Below are 24793 nucleotides of genomic sequence, written 5' to 3'. Positions count from 1 at the left end.
ATCAGGGCCGAAAATAAGGAGCCACTTCAAGAAATTTGGGGTTCATTCAGCAAAGCTAATGCAGAACTGTTCACAGAAAATTGTGATGAAAGTCTCTCGAGTTATTTTGATGAGGAGTGTTGATGATGCTAATACAATCGGAAGGATGAACGTAGATTGGTAAATGTATTTGGTGACAGTTCTGTTCTAGCCCTGTGAGCGAAACCTGGATCTGAAGGAATAAAAGGGACATTAACAACATCGATCTGAAATTGGATACGTGACAAGAAACAGAGCCTTCATTAACAGTTGGCTTTTGAACTGGAGAAGGTTTCTCGTGAAATTAGCTTGAGGCTTGAGGTATGCAAGGTCAATATAATTTAGGTAAAACACGGAAACGCTATCCTCATTAGAAGACAGTGAAAGGAGTACAAGACGCAAATTAAACAGTTTGGACAAGTGATACAGGGGACTGGGAAGATAAGTATTATAAACTGTGAACAACAAAGTTCTTGAGCACAACACTTACATTCAAAGACCGAAAACATCCAGGTCCTGATTAATCAGATTGCATTGTGGTGCTTTTCTGCAAAACATCCACTTGAAATGTCCTACAAAAGAGTGACAAAACCCATCCCTGTCAGCCCAAGATAGAAAATCCGTAGGGATGAACGTTTGCTGATTTTCTGAAGATTCACAAAGCTTAGACTGGGATTTGGTGATTGTTTCCTTTCCACTCCCAGGAGCCGCAATGGTTGAGGCGGTGAGTTGGGGAAAGTGAAATATGCCCGTGAGCAGCGTGTGGGGCTATTTCAGCTTCCCCTCCTCTGACAGCGCTGTGACTTGACTCCGATGTTCTCAGGGACATTTATTGACGCGAGACAGTGAAAAGATTCTCATTCCCGCAGATCGGGAATTCAAGCCGTATGCCGGCTTCAGGACAATGAGAAAGATTAATTGGGGTGTGTGAAGAAGCTGTGAGCTGCATTTCAAACAGGTAGGTGGAGTCAGATGCGTCATCCATTGCGCCCCGGCCCTGTGCGTATCTAACGCCACCATGCTGCAGAGTTCTGACGTTAACACGGACATGCGCAGCAATGGGAACCTTCACAAGGTGATCAACCAAAGATAATCACAGTCACTGCTTCCCTTCCACAGGCCCAACTTTGTGAAGCAGTATCTTTCACTGGCAAATAAAACACCCTTGTCCTCAGGTGCCTGCTTCATTTCGATCACGATTTCTAGCCCCTCACTGTTCTAGTCTCATTTCCAAACACTTTGCTCACAGCCTCAAACGAAGCTCTGCGGGTATCTGCTTGTTCCACCCGAACAGGCAGTGGGTTGCAGATTCCCACCAGGACCAATGTGAGTGAAATATTTTTCCCCCTCCGCTGATTTGAATCTTAAAGAAGAAGCCGGGGAGCAAGCTCCCTTTCTTTTCGACGACATTTCTCATTTTGTGCTCGGCAGGGTTCACACCTGCGTGGGGAAACCGCAATGGATTTCAAGTCCATCGCATTAACCACTCGGCCCACGAATACAGAACCACACTGACAACTTCACTTCCCAGGTCTGTCTGCCTGTGGAGCTGAGAAAGAGTGAATCATCGCAGAGTTTGTTTGAATCCAATCACTTCACAGTGATTCGAAAGGGTTAAATATCTGCACATGGCGAGTCTCGGTGTTTCATCCCGAAAGGTGAAATGAACTTTCCGTTAAAAACAAAACGAGAAATTGCAGGAGGAACTCAGCAGGTCAGGCAACATCTGTGGAAAGAGAATCAGAGACAACATTTCAAAATTCTGTTTTCTCCGACAGGTACTGTCAAATCTGCCGAGTTTGTCTTTTTGTCTCGGCTTCTCAGCATCCACAGTCCCTTACGTTAGACATTAATTCAATTCAGAAACCCCTTTGTGGAGAGGATTTCCGTTTGGTGAACATTTTCCTGACCCCATTAAAAGTGTTCAGCTTCGAAGCCAAGCGAACACAGCGCCCCTGGGTGGGCTCGAACCACCAACCTTTCGGTTAACAGCCGAACGCGCTGACCAATTGCGCCACAGAGACAGGCGTTGGCATGGGCTGCACCATCGCTTAGGTGAGGCTATTAGCGAATTCATAATTCAGACTCCCCGCCTAGAATTACAATTGTTGTCTTCCGCGCAGTCTTGCGAGACATCCCGGCTTTCTTAACTTGACTTGTGCAAAAATGCCCGATTAAACTTCTCAAAAAGAACCTTCGTTAAAAGAGGCTGAGCTCCCTGGAGTACGAATGGGACAGGAAGTGAAATGATTGGAGATAGCATTGAACAGGTTGACGTGTTTACTTCCCCAATTTTCTTATCCCTGTGCCAATTGGCACGTGGCTTGGGCAGTCATGTTATTGCACACACTGAAGCAGAGGGATTTGAACCTGAGCCTCAGGGTTCTATGGGAGACTACAGCTGCACCACAAAAAAGAACTCTAGTAAATAGGTCCTCTTCTGTTGAATGAGAGGAAACAGCTTCCTCCTCAACATGAGACACGACCACTGTACCCTCCGTGCCCATTACAATAAATTAAGCCTTCTCCTGTTGAATGAATGAGTGGGAACCCCTCTCCGAGCTCCAAGAAGCGGGTGGCCCGGCCGGAGGCTGGATTTGCTCAAGGCTTGTATCTATTAACTTATTTAATTGGTACCTACTGTATGGGGCTATGGTTTACATAAAAACCGGAGGGTCATGTCAGAGTGTTTGTTTATATTTAGCAGTTGTAGTTGGTAAAATACACTCCCTGGAGGAGCACCTTCTATGATGCTGCATTTCTTGCCTTCTGCTCTTCCCCCATTTGTTATCTCTCATCTCGATTTTATATTTTCAGTCAAATTTAATTTCACATTAATCAGCCTTGTATTCACTGTGTGTTATTAATTAATCTGTTGGATTGTTGTAATGGTGTAATTTCATTTATGTTGTCTGAGTTTGACATTGAATGTGCAGGTGTGAATGCCAGTAAGTTGTGAAAATAAATCAAGAACTTGTGCTTTTTAAACAAAAAGACGAGTTCAATGGTATTACTGGCATTGTCTCCTTTGAGGATGATGATTATAGTCTGACCAACAAACCATTTCATGCAGTCACCCAGTTTAATTAAAGTCTTTTGGAAAATAATTCTGGCAGGCAAAGATTTATACAACCCAAAATACGGTTGGTAATCATGTATATTCTTATCTTTTAAGCCGTAACAGATGGCATTGCGTGGCGGTTTGAGACTGAAACTTCCCTCATCAATCTACATTCTTTCCAGTGAAGTGAAAATGGCAGAGTCTCGGGCCACAATCAGGTTTCAGGAACATCCCGGGGAGGTCGCCAGGCCCGAGCGGCAAGACCTGGCTCCTGCCCCCGGGGAGAGGAGACAGTGAGACAGGGTAGGATTGGGAACCGCGGGAGGAGAGAGAGTGGGGAGTTTATAAACTCCTAGGGGGAGGCCTGAGGCCTCGGAATAAAACCCACAAGCCCAGTGTTTCCTTCTTTGGGAAGGGACCTCGGGTTGCCGGTGCAACCTGCCGCCATCTTTGTCAGGGTAAGGCGCTGTCTTGGGGCGGGGAGCGCGGGCAGCCATCTTGGTGAGGGCCCCATTAACCGTCATTTCCGGAGGAGAATTCCAACCTTGTGGCAAGCTTGGACAGCAGGAAGTCATTCAGCAAATTTACTGGTTTTCTTTTCTCAAGCAACCTTGACATTTCATTATCATGTCCCTGATTCAGCTTCATTTCCAGCACCTTTGGAGGCAGCTTGTTCAAGCTAATTGTTACCTAAATGAAGTTTTCCTCCATACACACACAAGGCTATCTGGCTGCATGAGGGTATTCAGGTTTCTGTGTCCTGGATAATATGTGATCAGCAGGCATCTGGCAATCTACAGGAATTGCCGCCTGTGTTATGTTTATTTAACTGTACTGACATTAATCACATATTTTGTGAATTTCTTTTGCAGGAAGACACGCGGAAAGAAATCTGAAAGCAAATGACACAACAACTTCTGACAGAGACACTTGATTCATTGGGACTTGAATATCAGCAACTGTTCAAATCGAGAAGAAACGTTTGCTTTTGTTTGCTTCAGAGCGATTTTGGATACGGTGTGGCAGGAAGAATACTGAGACACACAACTGAGGGAGATTCAGTGCGATGTCTGTGAAAACTGCTTCAACCTAATTACTCAGCTTGGGGGATAAAAATCTAACCATTCACGGTGGGGAGAGACTGTGAACACATTTTGTCTGTAATTTCAAATCCAGAGCGAAACATGGAAAGCTCTCCCTATGGGGAAACTGTGGAAATGTGAGTATTGTGAGAAAGGGTTCCCTTCCTCTTCGGTGCTAGAAACTCACAGACGCATTCACACCAGGGAGAGGCCATTCACCTGCTCCATGTGCGGGCAGGGATTCAGTTGGATGGACAACCTGTGTGCACCAGCGGGTCCACACAGGAGAGAAGCCATTCACATACCCCATGTGCGAGAGGGGGTTCGTGCAGTCATCTACACTCCGGATCCACCAGCAGGTCCACACGGGAGAGAGGCCATTCACATGCCCCGTGTGCAGGAAGGGCTTGTGGGCAATGTACAGCAACATGAGCGGGGCCACACAGGGAAGATGCCATTCACCTGCTCTGAGTGTGAGAAGGAATTCATTGATTCTTCTGGCCTGCTGACCCACCAGCTGATGCACGCTGGAGACAGCCCACTCCCCTGCTCTCAGCGCGGGAAGGCTTCTCCAGCTCCTCCCACCTGTGGAGACACCAGTGAATTCATATACCATTGCAGGGGGATTGAAAGGACAACGGCCGAGTACCATTAGCAAATGGACTATCAACCCAGTTCTGGGAACTCACAGGTTTGAATCCTGTTGTGGCAGATGACGGAATTGGAATTTGGTCAGAAATCTGGAGTTCAGAATCTAACAATGAAACCGTTTTCAGGGCAACAAAGAAAACCCCCATCTGATTCACTCATGTCCTTTTGAGGGAAGGAAACTGCCATTGTGGGAAAGGATTCACTCAGTCATCCCAGCTGCATCCTTTACCTGATCTGACCAACACGTGACTCCAGACCCCAGCAATGTGGTGGACTCTTGACTACGCTCCCTGATTCCTGGAAAATAGGTGGGGAGAAATTTACTTGGATACAGACCGTAGGTTGAAATTGCTGAGTGAGGCAATACTTCTGCTGGGTTAAGGCTGTAACAAGGATCCAATTACAAAGGGACACGTCTGTGCTGACCAATAGTAAAGAAAGTGGGGATGGGGAGTGTGTGCACTTTGACCTTGAGCTGTTTTGAAATGAAATAAATTGGTTTTCATATGCCTTTATGCTGGGGAGATCTGAAGCAGTACCGAAGTTGGGTCACAATTAAGGTGGCCTGAACTTACCATCAGACTCAGACACTGATATCTATGAGAGCCAACACGTTTTTGTTTTAAAGCTGGTAATTTCTTTCAGCCTCTAACACTAAGTTTCCAATGTTATGTATCAGAAGGAGCAGTGAAATAGTAGCTAGTATTGTTAGAAACTGTTAAGTCTGTCATCTCTGCACGTACTGCGTTGTTTCATCTGCATTGTAAAGTTTACTGCCTGCAGCGGGAACGTGTGGGCTGTGTTCACTAGAAACTAAAAATCACACAACACCAGGTTATAGTCCAATAGGTTTATTTGGAAGGACTAGCTTTCAGAACACTGCTCCTTCGTCAGGTAGCTGTGGAGCAGGATCATAAGGCACAGAATGTATAGCAAAAGATTAGTGTCATGCAATTGAAATGATATATTGAACCAACTTAGATTGCTGTTAAGTATTTCTTCTTTTAGAATGGGTTGAAGGTTTCTGTTCATTAATATGTAAATCCCAGAACTAGTTTTAAGTCACATTCTCCAGATAACTTCAGGTTTTATAAAAAGAGGTGACATCTCAGCTCAGTCAATGCATTAAAGGTGTAAGGTTTGAGTCTGTCTGTATCCCAATCTTGAGTTAGACTGGTTGTATTTTCAAAGTAGGGATTTATAAAATATGAAATGGCTTGACTGCCTGCAGATTGCGCACCTTTTGAGGAAAACTGAATGTATCTGCAAATATAATTCTGAAAATCCAAATTCAGCCTATAGACTTTGTGTGTGTGTGCATAAGAGAGTGCTTGTTTGCATGCTTGGTAAAGTGTGATGGTTTGGAGATGCCGGTGTTGGACTGGGGTGTACAAGGTTAAAAATCACACAACATCAGGTTATAGTCCAATAGGTTTAATCGGAAGCACTAGCTTTTGGAGCGCCGCTCCTTCATCAGGTGATTGTGGAGGACACAATTGTAAGGCACAGAATTTATCGCAAAAATTTACAGTGTGATGTAACTGAAATTATACAGAGAAAAATACTTTGATGGTTTTTGAACAGATAAAAGACTCAACAAACAATGATAGTTTCACTTCTTTCGTATGTAAATAGAGTCATAGAGATGTACAGCATGGAAACAGACTCTTCGGTCCAACCTGTCCATGCCGACCAGATATCCCAACCCAATCTAGTCCCACCTGCCAGCACCCTGCCCATATCCTTCCAAACCCTTCCTATTCATGTACCCATCCAAATGCCCCTTAAATGTTCTCAGGTTAACTGTAACAATTGGTGTTAGCTAACATCAATTGTTACAGTTAACCTGAAAATGTAACTTATGTAAATCACAAAACCTTTTTTAGTTTCACTTTTTTCATATGTAAACTATCATGGTGTTCGAACAGATGAAAAATTCAAGAAACAATCAAGGTATTTTTTAATGTATAATTTCAGCTACATCACACTGTAAACTTTTGCTATAAATTCTGTGTCTTATAATTGTGTCCTCCACAACCACCTGTTGAAGGAACAGTGCTCCGAACGCTAATGCTTCCAGTTAAACCTGTTGGACTATAACCTGGTGTTGTGTGATTTTTAACTTGGTAAAGTGTAAGTGTGATGGAGTGTAAGCCTGTGAAAGGGTGTATTTGTGTGTGTACCTGAGAGAGAAAGTGTGGATAAAAGCGAGGGGTGCATTTTGGTAAAGCAAACAAGGGCAAGGCTTATACAGTAAATGGTAGAACGGAGAGACCCGGTGGGGGGAAAGTTTCAGGTACATAGTTCTTTGAAAGTTGCATCACCGGTAGACAGGGTGGTTAAGGTGGTGGTTAGCACACTTGCTTTCATTTTTCACATAATTGAGTGTTGGAGTTGGGACCTCATGTTGAGGTTGTACAGGATGTTGATGAGGCCACTTGTAGTGTACTAAGTACATGGAACATAGAAAAATACAGTGCATACAGGCCCTTTGGCCCTCGATGTTGTGCCAATCCAAGCCCACCTAACCTTCAATAGCCCACTATCCTCCATATGCCTACCCAATGCCCGTTTAAATGCCCATAAAGAGGTAGAGTCCACCACTGCTACTGGCAGGGCATTCCATGAACTCACGACTCCCTGAGTAAAGAACCTACCCCTAACATCTGTCCTATACCTACTGCCCCTTAATTTAAAGCTACGCCCCCTCGTAACAGCTGACTCCATACGTGGAAAAAGGTTCTCATGGTCAACCCTATCTAAACCCCTAATCATCTTGTACACCTCTATCAAGTCACCCTTAAACCTTCTTTTCTCCAATGAAAACAACCCCAAGTGCCTCAGCCTTTCCTCATACGATCTTCCTACCATACCAGGCAACATCCTGGTAAACCTCCTCTGCACCCGTTCCAGTGCCTCCACATCCTTCCGATAGTATGGCGACCAAAACTGCACACAATACTCCAGATGCGGCCGTACCAGAGTCTTATACAACTGCAACATGACCTCAGGACTCCGGAACACAATTCCTCTACCAATAAAAGCCAGTACGCCATATGCCTTCTTCACCGCACTATTTACCTGGGTGGCAACTTTCAGAGATCTGTGTACATTGACACCAAGATCCCTCTGCTGATCCACACTACCAAATATCTGACCATTAGCCCAGTACCCCATCTTTTTGTTACTCATACCAAAGTGAATCACCTCACACTTACCCACATTGAACTCCATTTGCCAGCTTTCTGCCCAGCTCTGCAGCTTATCGATATCCCGCTGGAACCTGATACATCCTTCCTCACTGTCAACAACTCCCCGACTTTCGTATCATCCGCAAACTTGCTCAGCCAACCTTCTAGCCCCTCCTCCAGGTCATTTCATTGGTTTGGTCGCCCTGTTATGAGGGCGTAGGAGGTTGAGGGGTGACCTTGCAGAGATTTATAAAATCATGAAGGTTGTAGGTAAAGTGATTAGCAAATGTCTGTTCCTTTAGTGAAGGAGAATTAAAAACTAGGGGACATTTTTTTAAGGTGAGAGGAGAGAGATTTTAAAAGGAACCTGAGGGATAACGTTTTTACACAGACGTTAGTTTGTGAGTAAGTGAACTTCCAGAAGTGATAGACGCAGGTATAGTTACAATATTTAAAAGACATTTGCATGGTGTAATGAAGGTGTAGGTGTGTAGTGTACCTTTTGACAGAGAGGAAGTGAGCAAGGATTGACTGAAAGCACAAAGCGTGCTGAACAATTAAAAAATGTAACATTTGGTTGAAACAAATAGCTGAAGTTGCGTTGCCATTGAACAAAAACAAATTCCAATTTGGCCAATCAGTTTAAAGTATGCCCCGATACCAAAATCCTATCGAATTTGAATTTTACCGTTTGGAATGACACCAAACCAATGAAATGATCTGTTGTTTTGGGGAATAAAACCAGACGTTTTGAACAGTTAGAGGGGAAACAGCAAAGACAACCAAGCAAGCACCAACACAAGGCCAGCCGGATATCTCTCGTGAAGAGACAGGTTCTTCCATTTCTATCATTGGGTGACCCAAATGAGACATTTTTACTGATAGCTGCATAATGATCTTCCTGCTGGATTTTTTACAGAGGGCACAGTTTCTGGTGAGAGAAATCCTGTATCCTGGGAAGGTGGGTAAATAACAAAAAGTGCCGTTGATAGCATTTTAACTGTGGAACTACCAGCTCTTGTGGGAGCAGTGCATTCCTCAAAAACATTTTGGAGGTATTCTGTATAACTGTGAGACTGAAAACAGTTTTCCCACTGAGCGTTAAACAGATACTGAGAATGTAACACGTTATAGAGTGTGTTCCTGGGAAATGGAGGAGGATTGAACTAGCCAACATGAACCAAACTTTGCAGAGAAAGGAAATTTCCTGGGACGGAAGAGCTTGATAGCAGTTAATAATTGTCAGATTATTTGATGAAGATAACAGCTCATATGGGGTGATTACTGGGGATCCCAGAAGATTTGTACAGAACTTGACAAATCTTTAATTAGGTTTGAAATGTTGTTTTGTGTTTTGATTGATAAGGTTTATCTAAAGGAAGAAACTGCTAACTTTAAAAAAAATCAAGGTTAAGGAGGGACAGATTGATTATATGATTGTTTGAGGACAGATAAAAAGACATTTATTGACATTGACAATAGACAATAGATGCAGGAGTAGACCATTCTGCCCTTCGAGCCTGCACCGCCATTCAATATGATCATGGCTGATCATTCCTAATCAGTATCCTCTTCCTGCCTTATCTCCATAACCCTTGATTTCACTATCTTTGAGAGCTCTATCCAACTCTCAAATGAATCCAGAGACTGGGCCTCCACTGCGCTCTGGGGCAGAGCATTCCACACAGCCACCACTCTCTGGGTGAAGAAGTTTCTCCTCATCTCTGTCCTAAATGGAGATTGGAGTAGAGCTCAGAGTGATACAATTCTAAAATTTCACTCTGTGCATGAATGGAAAACTGCTTAAAGATTGGCTCCTGGTCTTATACTTCACCAATTAAAATTGCTGGTTTGACAACTCTTGTAATCATAGAATCCCCACACTGTGGGACAGGCCATTCGGCCCATCGAGTCCACACTGACCCTCCAAAGAGCATCCCACCCAGACCCACCCCAAAACCCATCTCTGAACACTGTGGGGCAATTTAGCAAGGCCAATCCACCCTAACCTGCCCATCTTTGTGACCATGGGCGGAAACTGGAGCACTGAAAAGAGGGCAGAGGAACGTGCAAATCCCACACAGACAGTTGCCAAACAGTGGGATCGAACCCAGATCCCTTGCAGTGTTAGGAAGCAGCGCTAACCACTGAGCCAGCGAAATGGCTGATCTTTAAAACATTGAGAATAGCTAAAATAATGTATTTAGAAACATCAATAAAGTTTGAAAGCATATTCAATTGCTTAAAAAAAAGCTGCAGACATCTTTCTGAAACTTGCAGTTAAGCCACAGTTGAGGGCAGGCTGTGAGGGAGGAATGACCTATTCCTAGTCTTGTGAAATTGGTACAGAATATGTAGAAATAGAGTCATAGAATTGCAGAGCACAGAAACAAAGCTTTTGGTCCACGCCGACCACATATCCTAAATTAATCTAGTGACCTGTTTGCCAGTATTTGGCTCATATCTCTCTCAACCCTTCCTATTCATATCGAGGTCTTTCCAGAACCCATCCAGAAGCCTTTTAAATGTTGTAAATGTACCTTGACACACGGCCTCTGGCAGTTCATTCCATACATGCTCTGCATGAAACTTTATCCCTTTTAAAACTTTCCCCTCTCACCCTAATCCGATGCCCCTCTAGTTTCGGACTTCCTCTACCCTGGGAAAGACATATAAAATTGAGCAGCCAGACAAAATTCAAAAACAATAAAATGTTGAGTCCCAGGAAAACAAAGTTGTGGCACCAGTCTTTTTTTACTCTCCTATTAGCATTTGGAATGAAAATCTGTCGGCGATACCATCTCCACAGGACATACTACGCATGCTTCTCGGTGTCAGCAAGCACTGCGCATGTACGCCGGTGTCAGCAAAATACTGCGCATGTATACCGGTGTCAGCAAGCACTGCGCATGTACGCCGGTGTCAGCAAATTACTGCGCATGTATGCCGCTGTCAGCAAAATACTGCGCATGCTCCTATCTGACAGTGGAAACAGCGCGCGACATTCTTTTGATGGACCAATAGAAAGCGCTAGAAGACCGGAAGGAGTGTGGTCTTCCTGCCATTGAGAGCGCCCCTATTCTCTGAATGCGGATGTTGGACCATGAGTTTGTGAAGCTGTAGTTGCTGTTCCTGTCTGTCTGAATGAAGACTGAGCTTCACCTCAGACTGCAACTTTCCTCTGTCCAACATCTGTGAGTACAACACACTCTTTTCTCACCCCCCTTTTCCATTTTATTTTTTCATTCTGGAGTTCAGTTCTTGACTTGCAGCAAAGTTGGCTAATTGTGTCTTAATTGTCAAACACATGGCAAATGCAGTAACACAGTGTGAAGTTATAGTTTTTCCTGTGAAATAAAACAGAAAGGAGATGCATTGTTAAATGCATTGTTTATATTGGGATGTGGAACAAGTGAGAACTGCAGCTGCTAGAGATCAGAGTCGAAAAATGTGGCGCTGGAAAAGTACAACAGATCAGGCAGCATCCGTGGTGCAGGACAGTCAATGTTTTGGGCAAAAACCATTAATCAGGAATGATGTGTGGATGTACAAAGGTGCCTCAGCTACGTTCTACTCAGGCTTTCTATCCCAGTCAATGCCAGTTGTCAGATAGGTGCAGCAAGCAATGAGCAAGGCAAGTGGTGGATGAGCAAGAGGAATTGAGTTCAGAAGTGGGGATGTCTTCCTGCAGTTAGGGGGTCATTGAATATATTCAAAGCTGAGTTTATCTGACTTTTAAATGTTAAAAGTAGTTATGGGGGAAGGCAAGGAAATTTTTTTAAAAAATATTTTATTAGAAACTTTTTCAAATCTTTTACAAAACATCTATAGACAAAAAAGAACAATACCAAAATACAGAAAGATAGAGGCAGTACAACAATGTCATATCAAGATACTATTAATAATGAACTAACGACTATTCTACCAGAACAACCGTACCTACTTAGCTTAAACTAAACTACAATCAAATGTTTAAAAAATTAAATTAAACTGAATTCAAATTAAATTACATCACATTATTTTATTCTATTTCACTCACTACACCTCCACTGAGGCTCCCATCCCTGGGAGCTCCAGTTATTGTACCCATAATCTTTTCCCCCAGCCTCCCTTCCCAGGGCCCCACTGGTGCCCAAACTGATTCCTATTGCATACCACGGCCCTAATCAATATTGCTGATAAGTCTGCATCCATATAATTTAGAAAGGGTTGCCATGTCTTGTAAAACCGCTCTGTTTTGTGGTGCACCATATTCATGTGGTAGTCTTGGGGGAGGTGCTCCATCACTAGCCGACGCCACCCCATAAGACCTGGGTTTTTTTCCAATGTCTATTTCATTAAAATGTTCTTCCTTGCATAGTGAGTAAGAATGTTACACAGTCTCTTCCCATGTTTCCCAGGAGAGGGCAAATTTGCCAACCCCAGAAGAAGAAATGCCAGATCCACTTTAACTTCAATCCCGAGGATGTCCTTCGACTCCCTTACTATAGCACTCCAGTAAGTCTGGATCTTAAAAAATGACCAATAGCAGTGTGAGAGAGAGAGCCTCTACTAATTTTACATTTGGGACACCCTGGTGATACTCCTCTCTTGAACTTAGCTAGCCTCTGTGGCACCATATGAGCCCTGTGTAAAATCTTCAATTTCATTGCCTTTGCTGTGTTACGTATTGAAATTTTCCTTACATTTTCCCATATTTCTTTCCATACTTCCAATGAAGTATCCTCTCCGAGCTCCTGATTCCACGTCCTACAGATTCCCTCCATGTCCCATAAGGCACGTCCCTTTTGTAAATAATACAAAGTACTGACTGAAAGAACACCAACACACTGGAATACTCTTTCTCCACGTCTGACCTGTAAAGTTAAGCTGGGACCATAGTCTTTTTCTGTATTAATCCCTTATCTAAAAGTACCGGAATAGGTACAATCCATATTTCTGGCTTAGCTGGCTAAATGACATCAAGACCTCCCCCTTGAATAAATCTCCCAGACAGGAGATTCCCTTATTCTCCCATGACTTAAAGCTGGAGTCCATTGCCCCAGGTTTAAATCCAATGGGGTAAACAGTGAGGTCTTAAGCCAACTGCCCTAATCTTGCCACATTATCCTCCAGGCTTTCACTGTATTTAAAATGACTGGACTCTTACACTGCTCGGTCATGGATTTCATCTTATCCATAAATAATTAGGGGACATCGCAACGGCGAGGCTTCAACATCAAGCCAAATTGACCCCGAATCACCCCCACGCCCAGCCACCCAGATATGGTAACAAAGTGCATATTTGATGTCTCTTCAAGTCTGGAAGGTTCACCCCACTCCCTCACCCTGCGAGAGCTGCAATTTGGTAAATTTAATTAGGGGGTGCCTGCGACACCAAATAAAAGAACCTAGCCAACCATTGAGCCTCTATAATACTCATCTGGGTAGCAACAACAGGAGCATTCTCAAGGGGTACAACAGGCGAGGAAGAACATTCATTTTATTCAGGGCTATTCGGCCTAACCATGATAATGGTAATCCGTCCCACCGCTGCAAATCCTGCTTTATCCTCTCCAGTAATTGTACATAGTTCGCCTTATACAGGTGGTGGAAGGTAGGGGTAATAAAAATTCCCAAATACAAAAATCCTTTTGACGACCATCTAAACAGGAACTGCATTCCATCCTTCAGATCAGGCACCTCCACTAATCCCCCCACCGGCACGGCTTCCGATTTTGTAAAGTTGATCTTGCAGCCCGAAAAACAGCCAAATAAATTAATTGTTTGAATCAATCGAGAAACTGACTCCTCCAGATTGGCCAAGAACAAAAGGATGTCATCAGCATATTGGGTGATCTTATGCTCGCCCATTCCCACTCCTGGCGCCACTATTTCAGGGTCCCTCCTGATAGCCTTAGCTAATGGCTCAATTGCCAAGATAAATAGCAGCGGTGAAAGAGGACATCCCTGTCTACTACCTCTCCCAATATGAAAGTTATCTGACTTAGTGCCATTTGTGATAACTGCTGCCTTAGGACCATTATACAACACCACCACCCATCTAGCAAAGGATCCCCCCAGACCAAAATGCTTGTGGACCCCAAACAAGTACAGCCATTCTATCCGGTCAAATGCCTTTTCTGCGTCTCGGGAGACCACCGAACCCAGAATCAATCTTTGCGGCATACCTGCACCATGTTCAGTACCCTCCTGATATTGTTGGAGGAGCTACGACCCTTAAAACCCATCTGATCATCTTTCATAATATAGGGCAACACCTTTTCCAACCTCAGGGGCAGCATTTTGGGTAGAATTTTTAAATCTATGTTCAAAAGTGAAATGGGTCTGTATGAAGCACATTCTTCAGGCTCTTTCCCCTTCTTTAAAATGAAGGCGATATTAGCCTCCCTAAGAGAGAGCGGAAGACAAACCTGTGTATCTGAATAGCTATACATCCCCAGAGGTGGCATTTATGAATTCCTTATAGAATTCACTTGGGAATCCATCTGACCCCGGTGTGTTGCCACTCTGGAGATGCTTTATTGTTTCCTGCACCTCCTGTATCATCATAGGTGCATTCATCAGGGAAACCTGTTCCGCCTTTATACTGGGGAGGGGCAGGTTCTCCAAATTCAAACAATCTTTGTTTGGCGAAGGAGACCCTTTTTTGCCACCTGTGTGTGCAATGAGTCGAGAGCAGCCCGGAGAGCTGCAGCTTGACCAGTGAAGGCCTAATATAATATACTTCCTCAGCATCTGTTGTTGCTCCTCCCTCTGCTTCCTTCGAGTTGTTTAATACGAAATAACTAGGCCTCATAAATATGGATTAGTGGCCTCCCACAGTATTGCTGGATTACTGGCCTTACCTGAGTTGATATCCCAGAAGACCCTGAACTTTCTTCTGATGTACTCAACGAATTTGTTATCCCTTAACAGGAATGGGTCCGTGCACCAGTGCCGTGCATCCATTCCACCACCCTTGATTTTACCATCTAAATACATTGGCACGTGGTCTGAGACAGCTATATTCCCAATTTTACAAGCCAGTGTTATATCCAAAATATCTGATGACATAAAAAAACATGTCAACTCGCGTGTGGCACTTGTGTGGGTTGGAATAGAAAGTAAAGTCTCTTCCATTCAGGTGGAGGTGCGTCCACACATCCACTAACCCCAACTCCTCACACTGGGGCAACACGGTGGCTCAGTGGTTAGCTCTGCTGCCTCACAGGACCAAGGTCCGATTCCGGCATTAGACGACTGTGTGTGGAGTTTGCACATTCTCCCCGTGTCTGCATGGGTTTCCTCTGGGTGCTTTGGTTTCCTCACACAGTCCAATGATGTACAGGTAAGGTGAATTGGCCATGCTAAATTGCCCATGGTGTTAGGTGCATTAGCCAGAGGGAAATGGGTCTGGGTGGATTACTCTTCGGAGGGTCAGTGTGGACTTGTTGAGCCAAACGGCCCATTTCCACACTGTAGGGAAACTAATCATGTCCACCAACTGCTTAGATTGTGCAGTCATACATGCCAGGCCCCTTGTTACCCTGTCTACCTCAGGATCTATGAGGCGATTAAAATCCCCTCCTATGATTGTGCTGTGCACCCCAAGACTCATTAATTTAGCAACTGCATCAATCAGAAATGTAAGAGGGTGCATGTGGTGGGGTGGGGGAGGATACACATTCAGGACGCCATGTAGTTGAGCTTTAAGAATGATGAACTGTCCAAGTTCATCCTTAATTTGCTCAATTACCTGGAAAGGGAGGTTCCTTCTTATCAGTATAGCCACTCCTCTACTTTTAGAGCTAAAGGAGAAGAATACCCTATCATAACTCCCTCACCACCCCACCCCTGAAGAAGGGCATGTGCCCGAAACGTCGAATCTTCTGTTTCCTGGATGCTGCCTGACCTGCTGTGCTGTTCCAGCAATAAAGTTTCAGCTTTGATCTCCAGCGTCTGCAGACCTCACTTTCTCCACCACCCCACCCCACCTTACCCATAGCTAACATCCTGGATCCTTCCAGCTGAGGCCGTGCCCTAGCCCCAGGCAATTCACAGATGAAAAAAAACGTTATTTACATTCTGAGAGTTAAAAATGGATGCCCATTCCCCCCTCTCCCGCCCCCCCCCCCCCCACACACACCCCCCACCCCCCCCCCCCCCACACACACACACACCCCTTCTCCATACATCTTAACCAGAGGTGTCGCCACCCCCAAACCAAAACCAAAAGGACAGCAGTTAAAACAAAAGTCCCCACATAATGCACAACTGAACAATATACTAAATAATTCTGGTTTTACATCAAGGCAGTACAGAGAAGCCGATAACCACAAAAAAAAATGGAGAGAGGAAAAGAAAAGAAGGGGCAGAAAGAACTGTACCATTGTCCATATCGATGGCCCTATCCCGACCTGAGTCCTTGAATTCAGAGAATTCACAAAGTCCTTCACCTTTTCTGCTGAATCAAAATGAGATACCGACCCCCCATGAGCGAAATGCAACATGGCCAGGGACCTCAAGGAATATTGAATATTCAGATCCCTTAATTTTCTCTTAACTTCATTAAAAGCCCTTTCTCTTCTTAATTCTTGCTCCTGAGAAGTCCTGAAAAGATATTATTCTTGAGCCTTTGTGCATTAAAGCCTGTGGATCTCTTCCCAGTTTTCTTGCTGTTTCAATCACTAACTGTTTTTCTTTATAATGCAGGAGTCGCACAAGGACCATGTGGGGGCGTGGGTCTGGTCCTGACCTGCACATTGCAATTCGGTGGGACCGCTCCAAGCTCAACAGGCCCGACTCCAACTCCAGCCCCAAGAACGTCAGGAACCACTTCTCCAGGATTCCAACGAGGTCTTCGCCTTCCTCACGTTCCGGAAGACCCACGAGCTGTAAGCTTTTTCTCTTACTTTTGTTTTCCAGGTCGTCCACTTGCTCCTGAAGGACCCGAACCTGGTCTTCCAGCGTTTGGATCCTTCCTCCTGAGACCTCCACCACGGTCTCCGATGCCACGGTCCTCTCCTCCACTGCCTATTCTCTTTGGTCCAACATTTGAATTTCCTGCTCCATGCTTTTCCAGCGTGGCAGATAGTGGTTCCACCGCTGCTTCAATCTTTTCTCAGAGTTTGGCAAACTCCGAGAGTAACTGCTGCCCCATTAAATCCAAAGGGACTGCCCTGGGAGTTTGAGCAATGGCTCCATGCACCCCCGATGCGGTAGGGGAGTGCCCTACCTGCTGCACCCCTGTCAGCCCCTTTCCTTCATTTGCTTTCATTCTGGTCCTAAAGCTGTCAAACCACAATTATAGCAGCTCCAGATGTTCACTAAGTTTATATTAGTATTTTTTTCTCCTAAGGATGGTTAATGAGGGGGGGGGGGGGGGGGGGGTAAAGGTCCACATTGCCAGAGGATATGGCACAGAGCCCAACACAGCAGACCACTCAGACCACCGCCATCTTGGATCTCCAAGAAAATGGTTTTCAGACCAGTAGAGAACAGCTACAGGATCATATAGCACAGAAACAGACTCTTCAGTCCAACTAGTCCATGCTATGTTCTCAAATTAAACTGGTCCATCTGCCAGTGACTGGCCCATATCTCTCCGAACCTTTCCTATTCATGTACTTATCCAAATGTCTTCTAAACATTGTTACTGTTCCTGCATCCACACTTCCTCTGGACATTGATTCCACACACAAACCACTTTCTTAAAAAAAAAAGTTCTCCTCATATCTTTTTAAAATCTTTCTCCTCTCCCCTCCACCCTAGGGAAAGGACATCTGCTGGTCACCTCATCTATACCCCTCATGATCTTATAATCCTCTCTATAAAGTCACCTCTCAACCTCCTACAGTCCAGTGAAAAACATCTCAACCTATCCACCCAGATGTAAGTATATTCATATCCAGTTATGATCTGTTCAGTGATGGCGCAAGCTCGAAAAGCCAAATGGTCTACCCCTGCTCATACTGTGTGAGACCATAAGACATGAGAACAGAAATTAGGCCATTCAACCCATCGAGTCTGCTCCGCCATTCAATCATGGCTGATAAATTTCTCAACCTCATTCTCCTGCTTTCTCCCCATTACCTTTGATTCCCTTGATACTCAAGAAGCTATCTGTCTCAGTCTTAAATATACTCGGTGACCTGGCCTCCTGTGGCAATGAATTTTATAGATTCAGCACTCTCTGGCTGAAGACATTTCTTCTTATCTCCTTTCAGAAAAGTCTTCCCCTTACTCGAAGGCTGTGCCCTCTCTTACCAATGGAAACATCTTGTCAATGTCCACTCTGTCCTGGCTGTTCAGAATTCTGTCTGTTTCATTTAGATCCCCCCTGAGTGTGGGCCTGTTAATCAGCATGGACCACACCCTTCAGGATGAGGTGCAGAGGAATTAGGTTTAGCAAAGTGAGAATGGGGGAGAGTCTGAGGGATGGGGATTTTCAGCTTTCTGGGAATGAGAGAGGAAAGAAAGTTTGATATAAATTAGAATTGATTACATAGGCTGATTGGCCAAGGAGTGGCAGATTGAGTTTAATTTAGATGAGTATGAGATTTTGCATTTTGGTAAGGCAAATCAGGGCAGGACTTATACACCTAATGCTAAGGTCCTGGGGAGTGTAGCAGAACAAAAAGCCCTTGGAGTGCAGGTTCATAGTTCCTTGAAAGTGGAGTCGCAAGTAGATCAGATAATGAAGGAGCTGTTTGATATGTTTTCCTCCATTGGTCAGTACATTGAGTTAGACCATGTTTTTGAATACCACACTCAGTTCTGATCTCCCTGCTGTAGGAAAATGTTGTGATACTTGAAAGAGTTCAGAAAGGATTTAGAAGGCTGTTGCCAGAGTTGGAAGGTTTGAGCTCCAGGGAAAGGCTGAATAGACTGGGTCTATTTTCCCTGGCGTGGAGGCTGAGGGGTGACCTTATAGAAGTTCATAAGGGGCATGGATAGGATGCATAGCCAAGATCTTTTCCCCATGACATGGGAGTCCAAAAGTATAGGGCATAGTTTTGAGATGAGAGGGGTAACCTCCTCACAAAGATGGTGATGTCTCTGTGGAATGAGCCGCCAAAGGAAGCGGTGGAGGCTGGTACAATTATAACATATTAAAAGGCATCTGGATGGGTAGATGAATAGGAAGGGTTTTGAGGGATATGGGCCAAATGCTGGCAAATGGGACTGGATGAATTTAGGATATCTGGTCGGCACCAGCAAGTTGGGCCGAAGGGTCTGTTTCCGTGCTGTATGACTCTAATCGTCCTCAGTGAAAGTAGAAGTGTGGTTGTGAAGACTAGACTTTCAGAGCAGTTTTCAAAGATGTTTTGCCCTTCCTGGGAGCAGAAGTTACAACGAAATCTTTCAGTTGTGAGACAGTAACTGAGTGAGGGAGCACATCTGGAATTCTAGTGGAAAGTGGGAATTCATTGCACTGTGGGGAAAAGTGCTTTCAGGTTTACTGGCAGTAAGTACAGTGTGCTGAGTGGAGAACCTAGTGAAGGGTTAGGTGGGTTTTTGTTTTAAACTGCTCATTTCATTCAGCCTCCAACATTGTATTTCCAACGCTGTCCATCAGAAGGAGCGGTGAATCAGTAACTGGTATCGTTAGAAGCCTTACGGTTTTCAGTACAGCAGGTATTGCATTGTTTCATCAGCATTGTAAAAGTTACTAGCAGCAGCAGCAGCAGGTGTGGGCTGTATTCACTAGAAATGATTAAGCAGTTACAGAACACACATACAAGAGGGCAAGGTGGGACTTGTCTTTCGATTTGCAGAAAGTGGGAGGTTCTGTGAGCTGTCATCCGGAGTGCACACAATCATTGAAGCCCTACAGTGTGGAATCAGGCCATTCAGCCCATAAAGGCAACGCTGACCCCTCTGAAGAGCATGCCACACAGACCCATCCCCACCCCACCTATCCTGTCCTGTCGTTTCTGCTGGTGAATTAGACTAGGACTAGGGGACATGGCCTCAAGATTAGGGAGAGTAGATTTAGGACAGAGATGAGGAAGAACTGCTTTTCCTGGAATGTGGTGAATCTATGGAATTCTCTACCCAAGGAAGCAGTAGCAGCAGCTTTATTAAGTATATTCAGGATACAGTTGGCTGGGTTATTGCATTGTAGGGAATTAAAGGGTAGTTGGGACAATGCAGATAGGAGGAGCTGAGATGATGATCTTAATGAATGGCAGAGCAGGCTGGATGGGCCAAATGGCCTACTCCTGCTCCTATTACTGTGAAACTATAACTGTGCATTTCCCTTGGCTAACCCACCTAACTTGCACATCCCTGGACACAATGGGCAATTTAGCATGGCCAATCCAAATCAAGGCCGGTGAGCAGTGTGGTGATGTGGAAAATGAACGTTGGAGAACGATAAAAAGGGACAAGGAGGATAAACGTACCAGCAATCAAAGCTGGATTCAAAAGATCACAAAAAATAAAAGTAAAAGCTGAATGTGTGCTGCATTGTAACAAAAGTGACTGAATTGGATGCACACATTGAAGTGAATAATTATGATCTGAGACTCCTTACAGAGAGGTTTAATGGGAAGCTAGGTAAAGGTAGATGGTTGGCATTACTCATCAAAGCACTGATCACAGGGTAGCCTGGTGTCAGCTCGGATTTCAGGTCCTGATTTCTCTGTCCTCTGTTGATCTCCCTGTTCCCACAGAGTAAGGTGTCGTATGTCCTCAGCTCTGCTGGGTTTTTGCTGAAGCTTTGACCCCCTTTTCCACCTTCCAGAACAATAAAACATTCAGCCACTCAAGGCCCAACCCACATTGCCCCAGCCTGTCAACCATCCAGAGAGACTATCGTAGTGGGGAATAAACAAGAAAAATGAAACAAAATTAGAAATAAATAGGTGAGCATGTTTAATGTTTGCTCATTAGGAAGTAAGCCAGAAATCAGGGTCTCCCAGGATTCTTATGGTACCCAACTTGAGGAATTCTGTCTCCCTTCTATCTAACTATTAGTACCCAACTCTGATTTATAACAACATTTACAGAAATAAAGCATTTGTTATCAAAAAGGCATCGAGATAAACAGCATAGACATATGCTTTCTCTCATGCACGCACACGTGCATATAAGTGTATAGGGTGAATTTGTATATGTAGAATTATATTTATAGATACATAGAACATTACAGCGCAGTGCAGACCCTTCGGCCCTCAATGTTGCACCGACCTGTGGAACCAATCTGAAGCTCACCTAACCGACACTCTTCCATTCTCGTTCATATGTCTATCCAATGACAATTTAAATGCCCTTAAAGTTGGCGAGTCTACTACTATTGCAGGCAGTACGTTCCACACCTCGACTACTCTGAGTAAAGAAACTATCTCTGACCATCTGTCCTATATCTATCACCCCTCAATTTAAAGTTATATCCCCTCGTGCTAGCCATTGCCATTCAAGGATAAAGGCATTCACTGTCCAACCTATCGAACTCTCCGATTATCTTATGTCTCAGTTAAGTCATCTTTCAACCTCCTTCTCCCTAACGAAAACAGCCGCAAGCCCCTCAGCCTTTCCTCCGAAGACCTTCCCTCCATACCAGGTAACATCCTAGTAAATCTCCTCTGAACCTTTCCCAAAGCTTCCACATCCTTTCTATCATGCGGTGACCAGAACTGTGCGCAATACTCCAAATCTGGCCGCACCAGAGTTTTGTACAGCTGCAACATGATCTCATGGTTCTGAAACTCAATCCCTCTACCAACAAAAGCTAACACACCGTGTGCCTTCTTAACAGCCCTATCAACCTGGGTAACTTTCAAGGATCTACGTACTTGGACACCGAGATCTCTCTGCTCATCTACACTACCAAGAATCTTACCATTATCCCAGTACTCTGCATTCCTGTTGCTCTTTCCAAAGTGAATCACCTCACACTTTTCCGCATTAAACTCCATTTTCCAGCTCTCAGCCCAGCCCTGCAGCTTATCTATGTCCCTCTGTAACTGACAACATCTTTAGTCAGTATCCACAACTCTACCGACTTTAGTGTCATCCGCGAATTTACAAACCCACCTTCTATGCCCTCATCCAGGTCATTTATAAAATGAAGAGGAGCAGTGGACCCAAAACAGATCCTTGTGGTAACTCACTCATAACTGAACTCCAGGATGAATATTTCCCATCAACCACCACCCTCTGTCTTCTTTCAGCAACCAAGTTCTGATCCAAAAATTTGATTTTGTTCAAAAAATGCACAATCTGCTGGCAGTCAATGCAGGCAGTGCATGCATGTAATATTTTGTAAATTTCACTTTGGAAACAGAACCTGTCAGATTCAAAATTGGGATACAGACTGACTGTGACCTCATACCTTTAATGCATTGTCTGAGCTGAGATGTCACCTTTTGTTACAAACCTTAAGTTATCTCGAGAAGGTGATTTGTAAGAAGTTCTGAGATTTACATATTAATGATACCTACAACCCATTCTAAAAGATTAAAGACTGATGGTTTGCCACGTCTATGTTGAGTTTCTCACTGGTGTTGGTGTCAATGTCTTGATCCCGTGTCTGGTTGTTTCTAAAGATGCTGTATTGCACGTTTATCCTGAATTTATACAGTTTTCCTTTGCTTCCCAAAAACAGATCTGCTCACACTGAGCAGTATCCCAATGTCGTGAAAAATGTTAACTTTCAGGTAGAGAGTTATTCAAGAGATGTTTTTACTTTTTTGGCCCTGTAAGATCCTGAATTAGCATCCTTCAGGAGAATGAGAGTAGAGTGAGAATGGATGGGGGGGTGGGGGGGGGGGGGGGGGGTGGAAGAGAGATTGGGATGGTGCTTTCAATTTTGTGGAATAACGAAAGAAAAGATTGTTTTGCAGAAAAAGAATTGCTTGTTCTGAATTTCTACCCTGGGCTGATGTTAAAGTGGAGATTTGCGACGGCCCAGGGAATCCCTTGTGGTCTCAGACCTGTAAAGCCTCTCTCTTGATTCGCCCCGGAAATCGTACTGTTTGGAAGTCTGGAATAAAAACCTGTTATGGACAGTTTAGTATAATTTTAGTTATCCCCTTTATTCACTAATAGCATCACTGTGACAACATTTATACCTATCAGCTAAACTAACTAGGTTCTAATAATCTAGGAGAGTAGGTTACCAGCTGTTCAAATGCCCAGCAGGCTACTTCAATGTATTGATACAAAGTGGCTTCCTTTGTACAAAAGTTTGAAAAAGAAATTGCATGTTCTTAATTATACAGATAACAGTGAAATACAATAATTCATAAGGAAGAAAAGCTAATTGACAGATCTGTGAAGCTTGACTAATCACTCCTACAGGCCCTAAGCCATTCGTCAGGTGGGAAAAACAGCTGAGTTAGGCGCCTGCTCGCAAGATAAACTCCTCTCATAAAGAGGTACCAGTCTCAGCTAATTGGAGAGTTCACAAGATAACCTTGCACAGCTCACATGTCAGATACAGTTGTTTTATAAAATGGCTTCTTAGTAAGGAGGGCGAACGTTCAATCATAAAATGGCTTCCCGACACATTGTGCAAGAATCTCTTCAATATTCGACCTAGAATAATGTCTAAGCTAGGAGCAGACTCCTGCTTTTTAAGCACTAAATCATTCTGTACCTGAGGCTGAGATTTTACTATAAGGTTGCATTTAAACTGATTCATTCGTCTTCGAATGAAACATGCCTTCTTTTCAAGTTTGTGATTGAAATTCAAATAAAACATAAGATCTGATTAGTTAGATTTGACAGTGGGGCAGTCTGTAAAAACAGCAAGTAAGTTAAAGCTTTATCAGTATTTCCTTTTACAGAGTTTGCATTTCATAACCAGAATTGGCTACTCAAAAGCATCAAAAAGTCACAAAATACAATTAAATTCAATCCATAGCAGCTAAGCACTAAGAGTTAATTTTCTACTGGATTCAACAGTCTCAGCACTAAAGTGGTGTCTCTCTCTAGTGTCCTTTTGAACTCTCAAGTCAGGATTTTGTAACAGCAAAGATTTATTTTCTCTGTGACTGCCCTGCTTGCAAGGGGTATAAGAATCCATTATAATTGACAGCAACTGACCGTTAATGACAAAGTTTTTGATAGTACCAAGTTTCGTTTCAGGGTCAGAATCAAACACTGTCATTAATTTCAAAAGGGAACGGCTGTGAATGTTATCACTTGGTGTCCTGTTCACGCAGATTCACCAATGCTAAGGCAAACATTCTTAATTGTCTTACAGCATCCTGTTATCACTTGGTAAGCCCAGGTGTCCCTATCTTTTGCATTCTTTAAGATCCCCCCTTTTCTGAGCCTTGCTCTCTGTCTATTTTCTAGTGTAATAAATGTGTTCCATAATTCAGCATTACATTTAGTCTAAATGTTTAAAGACAAGTTTTAAGCCTACAGACCTTCTCAGTGACAATGATGACTTTTGTAATCTCTTTTTACAGAGTATTTGATCTGAAAACTGAAGTTTAAAAATCAACAGATGAAGGGCTTATGCTCAAAACTCCTACTCTCCTGCTGCTCAGATGCTGCCTGACCTGCTGTGCTTTTCCGCACTTTTTGACTCGGACTCTCCACCGTCTGCTGTCCTCAATTTCAAGTCAATGTCTGACAGTCATTCAGTCCATTGGGACTGTAACGAGTTTTGACTAAGATTCTGTGAGAAGGAGCAAAGTTTTTTGGTCCCTGTTTCAGTAAGTTTTCAGCATCAGTGGGACTGAATGAGAGACCCTACTGTTACAGCGCACTGAGTGTGGAACCTAAAACAGTTATCCAGCCTGGAAAGAGGAATTCACGGCGGGGAGGGACTGTACACGTGTTTGTGTGCT

General features: G+C 43.9%; 1 long non-coding RNA gene and 1 other non-coding gene across 2 annotated transcripts; one reads left to right on the top strand and one right to left on the bottom strand.

Moving 5' to 3' along the window:
* Positions 1-1968: 1968 nt before the first annotated feature.
* On the bottom strand, positions 1969-2042 carry trnan-guu (transfer RNA asparagine (anticodon GUU)). Its single transcript has one exon. It is a non-coding gene; the product is annotated as a tRNA-Asn (tRNA).
* A 9099-nt stretch (positions 2043-11141) lies between these two features.
* LOC148143351 (uncharacterized) lies at positions 11142-24736 on the top strand. The gene is made up of 3 exons (XR_015751197.1): positions 11142-11197; positions 16698-16879; positions 24410-24736. It is a non-coding gene; the product is annotated as an uncharacterized LOC148143351 (long non-coding RNA).
* Positions 24737-24793: the final 57 nt, after the last annotated feature.

The sequence above is a fragment of the Chiloscyllium plagiosum genome, unplaced genomic scaffold, assembly GCF_037043375.1.
Source record: "Chiloscyllium plagiosum isolate Xiang-an unplaced genomic scaffold, Cpla_swu_hap1 HiC_scaffold_27, whole genome shotgun sequence".
NCBI lineage: Eukaryota > Metazoa > Chordata > Chondrichthyes > Orectolobiformes > Hemiscylliidae > Chiloscyllium > Chiloscyllium plagiosum.
This window is presented reverse-complemented; position numbering and strand designations above follow the sequence as displayed.